Raw genomic sequence first — 14,266 nt, 5'->3', positions numbered from 1 at the left:
TCTCCCTCTTTGGAGATTTTTAAGCAGTGGCTGGAGAGCCATCTGACGGAGAGGCTGATTCTGTGAAGGCAAAGGGGTGGCAGGTGACAGTGGATGAGCGAGAGGGTTGTGAGTGTCCTGCACAGTGCAGAGGGTTGGACTAGATGACCCAGGAGTCCCCTTTCAACTCTAGGATTCTCAAAGCCTGAAATCTCTGCCCCATCCCTTCCTCAAAAACAGTAGGATCTTTTATGATCCTTTCCCGTCCACATATGCATTGCAATCTTCACAGAAAGATCTTACTAAATCAGGCCTAGGAAATGTCAGTGAAAGCCTGGAAAAATCCCACAACACTGGTTAAGAATCTCACTTGAGAAGCTGTCATGGATCCGGCCAGGAGCCCATCCAGCCCAGAGCTCTGTGTTACACAGGGGCCAAAACCCAGGAGCCATCAGCAGGGCCAGAACTCCACTGTGGCCCCCCAAGCCCTGAGAGGGCAGAGCTTCACCGCCCCAGACAGTGTTCCCACTTGACCTTGTGGCATAGGACCACAGATGGGCCCTGCTCCAGATGTTTCTCCAATCCCCTCCTGAAGCTGCCTACGCTTGTAGTCACCACCACTTCCTGCGGCAGAAAATCCAGGTGGACAAGGGACTCCTTTCACCTGTTCTAAGCCTCCTGGCATGGAGGGCCCACGGGTTCCTATATGGCAAGAAAGGGAGCAAAGTACGTCTTTCTCTGCCTTCTCTATCTGTGCCGTTTTGGTAGTTTATAAAGTAGGGGAGGGAAGCAGAAGCAAACAGTCTCTGTGGAAACAGTAAAGAGCAGCAATCACAATTGCTCGGGTATGGCCAGGCCCTGGGGCAGACCTGGGTGTCTGGGTGTCGAGTCCGGCTGTCACCTCCTGGTGGTGCTGAAGAGCTCCGGGAATTCCCACCAGTCCGAGGTGACAGAGATCGGTTCCCCCGGAGTAAAGGGCAGCTTTGGAGGGTGGGCTCTGTGACCTCATACGCCACTGAGCAGTCTAGTCTAGAGTGATTCAATCCCATCTGCAGGAGAAGATCAGAGCAATGGTAGAATGCCAGGGGTAGTCAACCTGTGGTCCTCCAGATGTCCATGGACTACAATTCCCATGAGCCCCTGCCAGAAGAGAAAAGTGGCCTATAAGAACCAACTCTTCTTCTTCTTCTTCAAATAGTAAACAGGGTTGTGCAAATGCATGGCTGCATGGCTGACCTTGTGTCTAGACTGGCCCAGGAGTAAGTGTTCCCTTGTCAGTGAGCCAGGTGCCCTGGGAAAGTGCTCCTTGATCTGCTAAGGTTTCTGCTGTGCGTCTGTCAGCCTTGAAGGTGGCCCGTTCCTTCCCCAGTGCTCCTGGAGCAGCTCACCTCTTGCCATCCCGGCAGGTTTTGACCAGTTCATTTGGAGAAGTCTCAATGTTTAAAACGCCATCCAGCATCAGCACCACTGCCCCATCCCCCCTCTTTCCTCTGACACGGGTTCAGGTGACATCTGTGCTCCGCATGTGGAAGCCATCTAAGACGGTCGGGGGGGGGATCACTTGGGCATGAAACTGGGGTCACCGTGGGTGGGCAGGTAGCTGTGAGTTCCTGCATTGTGCATTGGACTAGATTAGCGATCCCCAACCTGTGGGCCGCAGACCACGTGTGGTCCGTCGACTAATTGGAGGTGGGCCATGAAGGACGCCTTCTCCCCCCCCCCGGCCCTTTACAACACACTTTGGGTGTCCTTGTCTCCCATCACTCCCAGATGGGACTATCTCGTTGCAGAGAAACAAGCTCAGGGTTCCCATTGATTTGTCATTGTCATGAGTTAAAATTTCCATGAAAATAAAATGTTCCTTATGTTCATTGTTGTGGCATGTCTGTATCTTGTTTTGAAGGGATGTTTAAACATTACCATAGCGATCAGAGAGCGTTAGGGCAGTGGTTGAGAGTAGAGGAGTAAACTACCCCCCCCCACTGGGCCTCAGTAAAATTGTCAAGCGTTGAGTGGTCCCCGGTGATAAAAAGTTTGGGGACTACTGGACTAGATGACCCTGGAGGTACCTTCCAATTTTTGTACTCTATGATTCTAAGGTTTTGCATGGTGCCAGATGTGTGGCGATGGAAGTTGAACCTGCAGAGGTCATTTCCACTGGAAGGCAAACCCAGGCCCTGCAAGGACTCAGCAATCACAACTCCAAAATTGGGCTATGACCTGTTTTCACACTACAGCGATCAGTTCCCCAGGGGGAAATGGCTGCTTTACAGAGTCGTCTGTACGACATACCTGCTGGCTGAGGCCTTCCCCTCCCCAGACCCCGCCCTTCCCAAATCTCCAGAAGATAAACTGGAGCACAGCAGACTGGATTTTTGGATAGTCAGGTGGAAGCGGAACTGGCAAGAAAACTGGCCCCAAAGAGTGGTCGTCGGGCGTATTTCAGCAGAGTGGAGGGAGATGAGCAGTGGGGGGGCCACAGGGCTTGGTGCAGGCTACTTTTCAACATTTTGATCAGTGATTTGGACAAGGGGGGGTGGGGGGTTTCCTCATTAAATGTGCAGGTGATACCGAATGGGGAGGAGGAGCAAACACCCTAGAAATAAACAAGGTCTGAACACTCTGGAAAAGTGGGCCAACGAGAACAAGGTGCAATTCCATAAGGAGAAGGGCAGAGTTCTACATCTGGGTCACAAAAATGAGAAGGAGGCAGACTGGATATGAGAGACACTGCAGGGAAGCAGAGTGTGTGAACATGACCTTGGGGTACTTGTGGACTGTAAGCTACCTATGAGCAGAAAGGGTGATGCTGAGCATTCAGGGAGAGTGGCATATAAATATAATAAATAAAGAGGGCAAATTCAGTCTTGGGCTGTGTCAACAGAGGCATCGCATCAAAATCACAAGATGTCATAGTTCCATTGTATACGGCACTGGTCAGACCCCACCTGGAGTCCCGTGTGCCGTTCTGGAGGCCTCCCTTCAAAAAGGACATGGCAAATATGAAGAGGGTGCAGAGGAGAGAGATGAGAATGATCTGGGGCCAGGAACCAAGCCCTATGATGGCTTTCTGAAAGGCGGTCACTTGGAGGAGGGCAGGCAAAGGCTCCTGTTGGCAGCAGAGGAGAGGATCCATGGTAATGGGTTTAAATCTCATGGAGAATGATATTGGCTAGATATCAGGGAAAAAAATGTCCACAATCTGAGTAGTTCAGCAGGGGAATGGGCTGCCTAAGGAGGTGGGGAGTTCCATGTACTGTTTCTACGTTTTATGTAAGCCCTGAGCCTCAGAGGAGAGCAGCATATAAATAAATTTTTAAAATAAAATGAAATAAAGGTGTCCCAGTCCTTCAGGTATGCCTCACCTCCCCCCGTTGCTGCAGCTGGAGGGGTTCTGACCTCCAGGTCTGAAGGACGCAGAGGACTTCTCCGACTCAGGTGCCGATCCAAGCCCCAGCCCACGGACGCACGCCTTCAGAAATAGCTCCATGCAGAGGCAGAACCGAGGCCAGGGGGCCAGGGCTTCTTCCTTTCTGAGCGAGTGCGAGATGTGAAGCTGGTCTCCAAAGCCAAATACTCCAAAGTTAACGTAAATCGATGTCGATTTGCATCCCTGTGCCGGGCCCCGTGCGGTTCCCAATAGATCGATGGGCGCTTCATTCCTTCAGCAAAGAGTTGCTCAAACAGAGTTTAAACAAAATAGATATAGCGATCGCAAGTCACCGTGGCTTTTGAAATCTTATCGCCCCGCCTGCTGGGAACTTCTCCCAAGGCCTCCAGTGCGAGGCCCGATCTATCCTATTGATCCTAATAGGTGACACTAATTAATAAACAGAGAGGCTAATGAATGCCACGGCTCCCCCGTTGTCCATCAGACCTCCAACTGGTATCTCATAATTACAAAGCCCTTTCGTGGAAGGGATCCAGTTGGATTAATTAAAAGCCCTGAAAGGAAGTGTCTGGAACCCGAGGCCCCGAGAATTCCAATGAGGGCCGGGCGGAAAAAGTTTGAGTTCATCTTTCCAAGTGGAATTTGGAAGCCAAAGACTTCCAAATGTGGAGGGCTCTGGTGTCCATTTCTCACCAAATCCTGGAGAGCAAACTCTAATCTGCAGGTTTGATTACTCTCTCTTCCTCCACAGGCAGGCAGCTGGGTGACTTTGGGCTAGTCACAGTTTTCATAGAACTGTTCTCGCAGAGCAGTTCTCTTAGCACTCTCTCAGCTCCACCTACCTCACAGGGTGTCCATTGTGGGGAGAGGAAGGGGAAAGTATTTGTAAGCCACTGGGTTACAAACACTTTCCTAACCAAGTAGACCAGGGGTAGTCAAACTGCGGCCCTCCAGATGTCCGTGGACTACAATTCCCAGGAGCCCCTGCCAGCATTCGCTGGCAGGGGCTCCTGGGAATTGTAGTCCACGGACATCTGGAGGGCCGCAGTTTGACTACCCCTGAAGTAGGGTATTAAAAAACAGCTTTCTTCAAAAGAAATGTGACTCGTTCAAGACTTCCCAGTCCATAGCTCCATCCCAGAGCCACCGTGTCTCATGTTTCTGGCTGCTCCTCTTGCTCAGCACTTACCGAACTGTTGTTCAGGACCCAACAGTGGGTCGCAGGCCAGGCAACGGCCTCCCCACCCTCCCATGTTCCACCGCAGTTGGTCTCTCTTCTTCACTGCCTAGATGGGTTGATGCAGCAAACGTGCCCTGGCGGTTTTGTGTGAGTGGCTTAGAACCTTTGGATGTGGTCAAAGGTAGGCAGGGGCATTGCCCGGCCACATAAGTGGTCTGTCAGGTCTATCAGTGGCTACTTGGCGTGGTGACTGAGAGGCACATCCACGTTCAGAGATACTAAACTTCCGAATCCCTGTGCCAGGAAGCAGGCCTCAGCCTCTCTGCCCTGTAGTTGGCCTTCCAGAGGGACAGCCTGGCTGCTGTGTGAGGCAGGAGGCTGGACTATCACAGAAGCATAGAGTTGGAAGGGGCCATACAGGCCGTCACACACAGTGTTACCTGGAAGCGTATCCCCCATCCAGTAGGCATGCTTTTCATTTTTCTGACCCAGATGCAGAACTTTACACTTATCTTTATTAAATTGCATCTTGTTCTCATTTGCCCGTTTCCCCATTGTGTTCAGATGGACCCTCCCAGGTCTGACCAAGCAGGGCTCTTCTGAGGTTGTTGTTATGAATGCCTCAGCCTCTCTGCCGTGTTGTTGGCCCTCCAGAGGAACTAGTAAGCCTCTATGTGAGACAGGAGGCTAAATTAGATGGACCGTCACTGGCCTCATCCAGCAGGGCTCGTCTGATGTCCATTTGAAGGCCCTACAGAGAAACTGGGCAGGACTGTACAGAAGAGGATGGTCCTTCAGCTATCCCAGTCCCGATCTAGAGAGCTTTTAAGGTCAAAAACAGACCCTTCAATTAGGCTGTGGATCAGATTGGTAGTCAGTGTAATCACTATGGTCCTGGTGAGACATTCTCCAAGGCTTGCCGGGTGATGGCTGCAGATACAGTGAATGTCCACACTATATTGATCATTTCCCCTGCAGAAAATGGCCATGTTGTGGCATTCTACCCCACTGAAGTCCCTCTCCTGCCTACAGCCCTTCCTCCTCCAGCTCCTACCCCAAATCTCCAGGTATTTCCCTGCCTGGAGCTGACAACCCTATGTGCTCCTGATTGCTGGTTTCTCCAGGCCCAGATGGATGCCGGTCAGGATGGACTCTGGGCTGCTTCCAAGAGAGGAGCCGCAAAAGAGGGAGCGAAGTTCTCCGGAGTCCTGAAGAACTCCCCTCCGCCGAAAACCCTGCAAGAATTAGTGGAGAAGAAGTTCCCTTGGAGGCCGAGGGGGGAGGCGAGGCAGTATCAGATGGGGAGGGAGATAAGTAAGACTGCTCCTCCTTTGTTCTGCGCGGTCAATAGTTTTATTGAAAGAGAAAGGGAGGATAAATAAAAGCTTTGTTCAACAAAGGGTGACAATTAAAAATGGCAAGGCTAGCAAAAGGAGCTGTGATATAAGGAGGGCATAACCTTGGGAGAATCAATCCTTGCCATTTCCGTCGATGCGGCCCGCGGCTGAGGCAGGTCCCGGCAAGAGTTCGGGGCGTTCTCAAGGGAAGAGTCGCTCAGTCGGGTGGCCAGGTAGGCCTGTATCCAGATGGGGACTCCAGGCGGCTCCTTAGCAGAGGGGACCACCACGGGAGAAGTTGAGCTGGCCAGAAATCCAGCACCATCGTGTCCGTAGCCATGGCAGGCTCCCAGGCCCAGGCACATGGGCGGGGGTTTGAGACAGCACCGCACAGAGGGCACGATCCCCCACACGGAGGCTGGGCTCATCCCCAGCCAGCCCCAGGAGAGTCAGGGTGGAGCACAAGATCCCGGGCTCAACCCCTGGCAGCTCCACTTTGGAAGGATCAGGCCGGAGGGGAAGGGGAAGGGCCAGCAGAGCAATATGAACCAGCCTTCCTAGGCTTCGTGGGTCGGACCCTTCACCACTGACACACCTCCAGGAAAGGGCCTGGGGCCACCCACTCAGGAAACCCTTCCGGGGCTGCCGGAACCTCCCGCCCTAGGCCAGAAAGAGGTCTTGGAACGGAGGAGGCTGCCTTAAGGTGAATCCCATGGGCAGCCCCTTAGGGCCAGTGGCTAGCATGCTGGGGGGGGGAGAGGGATTAGGGGTAGGGTCGGAGGAAAGCAGCATCTGACGAGGGAGAGAAGCTCGGCAGGGTTCCTCAGCAGAGCCCTCTCCACAAAGCTGCCAGGCCCTCCTCTCTCTCTCCCGCTCTTCCTGGGAGACCGGTTGTGATTCTGGGGGCTCTCCGGCTACCCCTGGATGTTGGAAAGCCCAGGCCTGTGGGGGCGGCTCTCCCGGGTCCCAGACAGAGGTCTCCCCACCCCCTGCGGGCCCTCCCCCAGGCCGGGCAGGTGGTCTCCCTTGGAGCCAGCGGCAGCTCCCCCCACCCTTGCTGGAGCCCGGGTTGGGGGCCACGGCTGTCCCCGCTGGGCAGAGGAGCCCCTTCCTCCGGGCCCTGAAGGCTGCCCAAGGCTACGCAGAGGCCGGGAAGCAGAGCTGCCCCCGCCCCGCCCCGTCGGAAGCAGAGCCCTCTCGGCCTGCCCAGGCGCGCTCTGTGGACGCCGCGGAGGCCCGGGCGGGGGCAGCGGACCGACGGGAGCACAATCCGGACTCGGCAGCGGGGCACGGGCAGCCAGCCCGGGCGAGTGGGGACCGGACCCTCGAGGACCTGGAGGCCACCAGCTGGCCGCGCCTCGCGGGAGCGCTGGCTGCCAACCTCCCGACGGGCCGGCAGATTCCCCCGGCATCCCCGGGAGGGAGGGAGGGAGGCCTCCCTGGCATTCTGTCCCGCTGAGCCCCATCTGCCCCACCCCAGACTTCCAGCGGTTCCCCAAGGCACAGCTGGCAGCCCCGACCCGCAATGCTGCCGCCGCGGAGAAGCCAAGCAGCGGGCCGGGGGCTTTCGGCCGGGCTCTCCAGAAGACCTCCTGAGCCCAGGAAATCCATGGCCCTTCAGCTGCGCCTCCTCGGCAGCGCTGCGTCGCAGGGGGCTCCCGGGCACAGGTGCGCAGCCCTGGAGAAGCTGGACCCGGGGGCGGGGGGGGGGGAGGCACGAGTGTCCCCGGGAGAGCACAGGGGCCCCCGGAGACCTGGGAGCAGAAAAGAAGAAGAAGAAGAAGAAGAAGAAGAAGAAGAAGAAGAAGAAGAAGAAGAAGAAGAAGAAGAAGAAGAAGAAGAGTTGGTTCTTATAGGCCACTTTTCTCTACCTGAAGGAGGCTCAAAGTGGCTTCCATTTGCCTTCCCTTTCGTCTCCCCACAACAGACACCCTGTGAGGGAGGGGAGGCTGAGAGAGCCCTGAGATTACTGAAGAAGAAGAGTTGGTTCTTAGATGCCACTTTTCTCTACCCGAAGGAGTCTCAAAGTGGCTTCCATTCGCCTTCCTTTCCTCTCCCCACAACAGACACCCTATGAGGGAGGGGAGGCTGAGAGAGCCCTGAGATTACTGAAGAAGAAGAGTTGGTTCTTAGATGCCACTTTTCTCTACCTGAAGGAGTCTCAAAGCGGCTTCCATTCGCCTTCCTTTCCTCTCCCCACAACAGACACCCTATGAGGGAGGGGAGGCTGAGAGAGCCCTGAGATTACTGAAGAAGAAGAAGAGTTGGTTCTTATAGGCCACTTTTCTCTACCTGAAGGAGGCTCAAAGTGGCTTCCATTTGCCTTCCCTTTCGTCTCCCCACAACAGACACCCTGTGAGGGAGGGGAGGCTGAGAGAGCCCTGAGATTACTGAAGAAGAAGAGTTGGTTCTTAGATGCCACTTTTCTCTACCCGAAGGAGTCTCAAAGTGGCTTACAGTCGCCTTCCCTTTCCTCTCCCCACAACAGACACCCTGTGAGGGAGGGGAGGCTGAGAGAGCTATACCAGATCTGGTTCCAAGGTGCATGAAGACCTCTCAGGGTCAATTAACTTCACTTACCTAAACATTTAGACCCAATCAGCATCCATCAGATATTCTGCCACCGTTTAGATCCCCTCAGTCTCGGACAAGGACTTATTTTTTTTCTTGGGAGGTGAACAATGTTCTCCTGAATTTGTGAAAATCAAGGACTAAGAAACCTTATCTGTATAAGAAGGAGAGCAGCTTTTTATATCCCGCTTTTCACTGCCCAAAAGAATCCCAAAGCAAATTACAAAGACCTTTCCCTTCCTCTCCCCCCTGTGAGATAGGGAGAGCTCTAAAAGAACTGCTATTTGAGAACAACTCTGAGAGAACTGAGACTGGCTCAAAGTCACGCAGCTGGTTACACCTGGAGTAACCCAGCTCTCCGGATTAAATTCTGCTGCTCTTAACCACGACACCATGCTGGCTCTCAAGTGGGTACAGTATTCTCTCTGGTGTGGCACCAAGAAAATGTGTCTGTAGACCGTTCCATGGCAAGTCATATTTGAGTATTTACTAAATCTGAAGAATATAGACTTATCGTTTTCTTCTTTAAAGGTCAACTTGGCTGCGATTGCTGCTTACCTTGGGGGTGTTGATGGGAGTTCGATTTTCTCTCGTCACTTGTCCAAGAGGGTCCTTAAAGGATTGTGTAATCTCTGCCCTCCTCAGGGTCCCCTCATTCCCCAGGGGTCCCTCTCACTTGTTTTAGCGCATTTAATGTGTACGCCCTTCAGACCTCTTGCGACATGTCGCTCGGGAAATCTTTCCAGGGAAATGGGGGGGGGGGCGGTTGGTCGCCATCACTTCAGCCAGAAAAATGGATTAGCAGCTGTTCAGGTGGATCCCCCAGTTTTCAAGTTTTTCCCCAAGAGGGTTCATAGAATCACAGAATCATAGAATTGGAAGGGGCCATACAGGCCATCTAGTCCAACCCCCTGCTCAACGCAGGATCAGCCTTAAGCATCCAGTGGTCCCCAACCTTTTTATCACCGGCGACCACTCAACACCTTTTACTACCCCCGGTGGGGGGGTAGTTTACTCCTCTACTCTCAACCACTGCCCTAACGCTCTCTGATCTCTATGGTAATGTTTAAACATCCCTTCAAAATAAGATACAGACACGCCACAACAATGAAGTGTGTTGTAAAGGGCTGAGGGGGATGAAGTAAAAGGCCGGTGGGGGGGGGGAGAAGGCGTCCTTCGGGGCCCACCTCCAATTAGTCGAAGGACCACATGTGGTCCGTGGCCCACAGGTTAGGGATCGCTATCCTAAAGCATCCAAGAAACGTGTGTGTCCAACCTTTGCTTGAAGACTGCCAGTGAGGGGGAGCTCACCACCTCCTTAGGCAGCCTATTACACTGCTGAACTACTCTGACTGTGAAAAATGTTTTCCTGATATCTAGCCTATATCGTTGTACTTGAAGTTTAAACCCATTACTGCGTGTCCTCTCCTCTGCAGCCAACAGAAACAGCATCCTGCCCTCCTCCAAGTGACAATCTTTCAAATACTTAAAGAGGGCTATCATGTCCCCTCTCAACCTCCTTACTGTGCTCCAGTCCCAGATTTCTCTCTAAGGTTGTATCCAGATTCCATTCATCTCAGGATATTTGTTGCCTGTTTTCTTTCCCACACCAAATTCAGAAAGCGAATGACTGCTACATTCTCTAGCTGTTAGAAGGATTTTATTGTTTCCCCTTAAAATAACTCTGGAATTCCACAGGGATAAAACACTGTTCATCATTTTTGCGGGACCCAGTAGGGGTAAGAGAACTTCCCACCAAACATTATATCGGTAGATTGTTTCTGTCATTAGAGAATATTATAGGATGACCAGAAAACCCTGCCCCCTAAATACTTTAACCCACTCTGGCACAATATGCATGCTGGCAAATTATTTGTAAGTAGGTAGCAGAGTGCTCAAAGCTAAGAAAAATGGAAGCAAATCATGCCGAATTTGCAAGTGCAGTTAAGAAAATAACAAACATGATTAAGCAGGCTCAGCCATTACTTCTTTGGTCTAACACAACTACTTTATTATAGGAAATCCATCAGAGATAGGATAGGTCGAGCTAAGCTGTCTAAAACAGAGGGAAGATGCAAACCCCTTGTTTGCATCTCCCTCTCAAGGATGGCTAGTCTTCACAGAGAGAGACAAAGAGTTGTCAGAGGAGGCGGGAGAGGCCAAGATTCCCTGAGAGCTATCAGTCTACTTCAAAGGAGACAGTAATAAAAGATCAGAAGGTAAACAGGGAGTTTAAGGGCATGGCTTCACTAGCCTAAACTAACCATAGCCCCCTCTGGAGTATGGAGCTCAGAGATGGCACAGTTTGTTTTGCTTCTAACACACTCTGCTAAGCCTATAACTTCCTCTGCACTCTTTCATGGCAGAGTACCATTGACAGAGATCTGCTTGACTGCTACTTGGTCATCAGCAGATATGTTTGTACACCTCTACACACTGGATCTGTGGGCTAGGCAAGATACTCAAGTGGGAAAAGCAGTACAGCATTCACCGTTCAAGTGAGGAGAGCATGCCCCACTACCTGCGGAGTAGCTTACTAGAACACTACTGTGGGACTGCACAAGAGATAGAGAATGAAAACAAAGTTGCACTTACTTGTAACTATTGTTCATTTGGTATCTTCTGTGCAGGCACACATACCTCCCTCCTGTCCCACTGCGTGCTTTGGCTTTTGCGGCACTAGAGCTGGCTTTCTTAACCAGGGTTTCCTGAAATCCTGGGGTTTCTTGACAACCCTGGAAGTGGTGGGAGTTAATTAATTTTAATGTGTGTTTTAAATTTGTTAAACATTTATCTGTGGATAGGACCATATATGGTCAGGTCAGCCTATCCACCACTCCCAGAATGGCCACTGATGGGCCTGGAAGAGGTGGGAAGGGAAGCGGCCTTTGGTGGGTGTGTCCACAGCTTTGCTTCCCAACCGTATTCTGGACAATTGCATCACTTCTAGGGTTTCTGACATCCTGGAGAATGTTTCAGGGGTTTCTTGATGGTAAAAAGGTTGAGAAAGGCTACACTAGAGATACTGAGGATAGGCGGTACTGTTGCACAGGAATACATGGTGGGAACAAGCATCTGATTCTGGCACAGAGTGCCCCCTGGAGGTTCTTAGCTGCATAGGCCTCTCTGGTGACAGGCCTGCTCTTGCACAGTGGGGTTCTGTGCAGAAGATACTCAATTCCTTGCTTTTCTCTACTCTGAGGACTTCCAAAACAATGTACACTTGCCTTTCCCTTCCTTTCCCCCCAACAGTCACCTTGTGAGAGAGCTGAGAGAACCATGGCTAGCCCAAGGTCACCCAGCAGGCTACACGGGGAAGAGGAGTGGGGAATCACGCTTGGCCTTCCAGATCAGTCCACGGCTCTTAGCCACAACACCACGGTGGCTCTCAGTGTCCTCCCTCCCAGTACTAATCAGGGCCAACTCTGGCTAAGCAGTAAATGGCAGGAGACCCCGATCAGGAGAGCTGGATCTGATTTCCCACTGGACCTTGGGCCAGTCACAGTCTTCCGGGAGCTCCCGCAGCCCCACTTGCCTCACAATTCTTCTCTTCTTCTGAAGAGACTGGGCTAGGCTGAGCCCAGGCAGAACCCTGGTTTTAGATCTGGAGAACGGAGAGTCAGTCAAGGCCAGTTGCTGATTGTGGTGGGGAATGAGACCTTGTTCTGTGTCCTGTCCACTCCGGGACAACGGCACCTCTCCGCTCACACTCACCAAAAGAACAACCCAGAGAGGAAGGGGACCACCTGCCCTGCAGCAAATACTCCAAGCCCCCAGGACTTTCTTGCTAGGACCTCTGCATCTCCCCCCCCCTTCCCCTGCCTGCCTTCCCAGCCCTTGAGGGCAATTACGAGCTTTGATTGATGCTCCGGAGCCAGCAGGTGGCCCTTCCCATCCCGGTCCCCTCCACCTGCCACCCCAGGAGGTCAGGCCACCCCCAGGCCTCTAATGAACGCTCCGGAGGCCGAGTCTCACCTGTGCCCCTGCGATGCCTCCCATCCCTGCCTCCAGGCCTCCCTGCTCCATTCACCCTGCTGGGAGCTGATTGGCAGCGAGAAGCCGAGGTGAGACCCCAATTATCCCCTGGATCAATGGCTGCTCTCTGGACCTCCTGCAGACATCGCGGCTGCTGGCCTCAGACACCGTGGCTTGTTAGGCTGGTTTAGCTGCCATGTTTTGGGGCAGGGGGGGAGGCATTTACATGCTCAGCACCCCAAGGAACACGGGCCGGTCTCTTAGCACAAGGTGACAGTGGCTTATTAAGGGGTTATCGATCGGCAGGTTTCCAGTGGATGGATCACATTGGGGAGAGAAGGGCCTGGTGCCGTCAAGTGAGACATGGATTGCTGGATTCTGTGGGTTCCCCCCAGTGACCCCCTCCCCTTCACTCATTGCCGTCCTGATCTCTCAGGATAGCTCAGGGCAGGTGGAAACACCTTTAGAAGCCAGGACAGGGCCAGGATCCCTGTAAAGGATCCCTCTGAGATAGGAACTGTTCTGGGGAGAGGGAAAATGCAGTCTCTCTGCCCTTGATTTATCCCTGATCCGAGGAGAAGATGAACGCAAGAAGGGTTTGCTTTGAATGCCCAACTGGCGATCAGGGCCCCTCCTGCCCGTCATTTCCCCACCAAAGCAGTCTATAGAGAGGGAGACTGCATGTGCATGAATGGGCAGGTTGGGAGGCAGCTCAGTAAATAAACCCAATTTTGCTGCATGTGGCTGAGATGGGGCTCCTGCAGAGGAGAGGGCAGAGTGGTTCTGTGTGGTTTTGTTAGCATTACGAACCCTGGCTGCTCTCTGGGGGACCCTCAGGTTGGCTGTGCATGGAAAGGGACAGGGTCTGCAGGGAGGGGTGCAGGAAATGGCCTGAAAACCCTAGAAATAAAAAATACAGCCTGTATATGTCCTACTAGAATTGAGGCAATCCCATTCAACCCTCCGGAAATGCCTGCAAGAAAATGTCTCTCGATGCATACCCTGCCTGCAGCTTCTTCCAACTGTGGAGGAGCCCCTGTAATAAATTCTCAAGCCATGAGGGTCCCTAGAAGTGATGCCAGATGGCCAGGCCTGGATGGTACTTGGATGGGAGACCCCACCCCCTAAATTTGGTGTAGAGCCAGTTTGGTGTAGTGGCTAGGAGTGTGGACTTCTAATCTGGCATGCTGGGTTTGATTCTGCACTCCCCCACATGCAGCCAGCTGGGTGATCTTGGGCTCACCACGGCACTGATAAAACTGTTCTGACCAGGCAGGAATATCAGGGCTCTCTCAGCCTCACCCACCTCACAGGGGGTCTGTTGTGGGGAGAGGAAAGGGAAGGCGATTGGAAGCCGCTTTGAGACTCGTTCTAGTAGAGAAAAGCGGCATCTAAGAACCAACTCTTCTTCTTCTTCAGTAATCTCAGGGCTTTCTCAGCCTCACCCACCTCACAGGGTGTCTGTTGTGGGGAGAGGAAAGGGAAGGTGAATGGAAGCCGCTTTGAGACTCTTTGGGTAGAGAAAAGCAGCATATAATAATTAACTCCTCCTTCTCCTTCTCCTTCTCCTTCTCCTTCTCCTTCTCCTTCTCCTTCTCCTTCTCCTTCTCCTTCTCCTTCTCCTTCTCCTTCTCCTTCTCCTTCTCCTTCTCCTTCTCCTTCTCCTTCTCCTTCTCCTTCTCCTTCTCCTCTTCCTCCTCCTCCTCCTCCTCCTCCTCCTTCTCCTTCTCCTCCTCCTCCTCCTCCTCCTCCTCCTCCTCCTCCTCCTTCTCCTCCTTCTCCTTCTCCTTCTCCTTCTCCTTCTCCTTCTAGGAAGCCCAGGGCTTCTGTGCA

Source organism: Paroedura picta, chromosome 7 (assembly GCF_049243985.1).
Source record: "Paroedura picta isolate Pp20150507F chromosome 7, Ppicta_v3.0, whole genome shotgun sequence".
In the NCBI taxonomy this organism is placed as follows: Eukaryota; Metazoa; Chordata; class Lepidosauria; order Squamata; family Gekkonidae; genus Paroedura; species Paroedura picta.
This window is presented reverse-complemented; position numbering follows the sequence as displayed.